Genomic DNA, 214 nt, shown 5'->3' with positions numbered 1-214 from the left:
CGTTTAGAGTTCACCCAAACGACTTCACCAGAGCGACGTCGTAACGACGTCGTTTCGAGTTCACCAAAACGACTTCACCAGAGTGACGTCGTAACGGCTTCACCAAAGCGACGTCGTTTAAGGCCGGTCCACATAGAACTTTCGTGTTGGCTTTGGCGTTGGCGTTGGTTTGACAGAACGCACGTTAAAAGTATGCTTGCTACAATGAGCGCTT

The 214-nt window shown here is 50.0% G+C and overlaps 1 long non-coding RNA gene across 1 annotated transcript in view; it reads right to left on the bottom strand.

Moving 5' to 3' along the window:
- The window catches only part of LOC108367491 (uncharacterized), a 16,907-nt gene that overhangs the window by 775 nt on the left and 15,918 nt on the right, over positions 1-214 (bottom strand). The gene's annotated exons all lie outside the window — the stretch shown is intronic.

Source organism: Rhagoletis zephyria, unplaced genomic scaffold (assembly GCF_001687245.7).
Source record: "Rhagoletis zephyria isolate East Lansing unplaced genomic scaffold, Rhagoletis_zephyria_1.1 Rzeph_scaffold_02701, whole genome shotgun sequence".
In the NCBI taxonomy this organism is placed as follows: Eukaryota; Metazoa; Arthropoda; class Insecta; order Diptera; family Tephritidae; genus Rhagoletis; species Rhagoletis zephyria.
The sequence above is the reverse complement of the archived record's forward strand: the minus strand, read 5'-3'. Positions and strand labels throughout refer to the sequence as shown.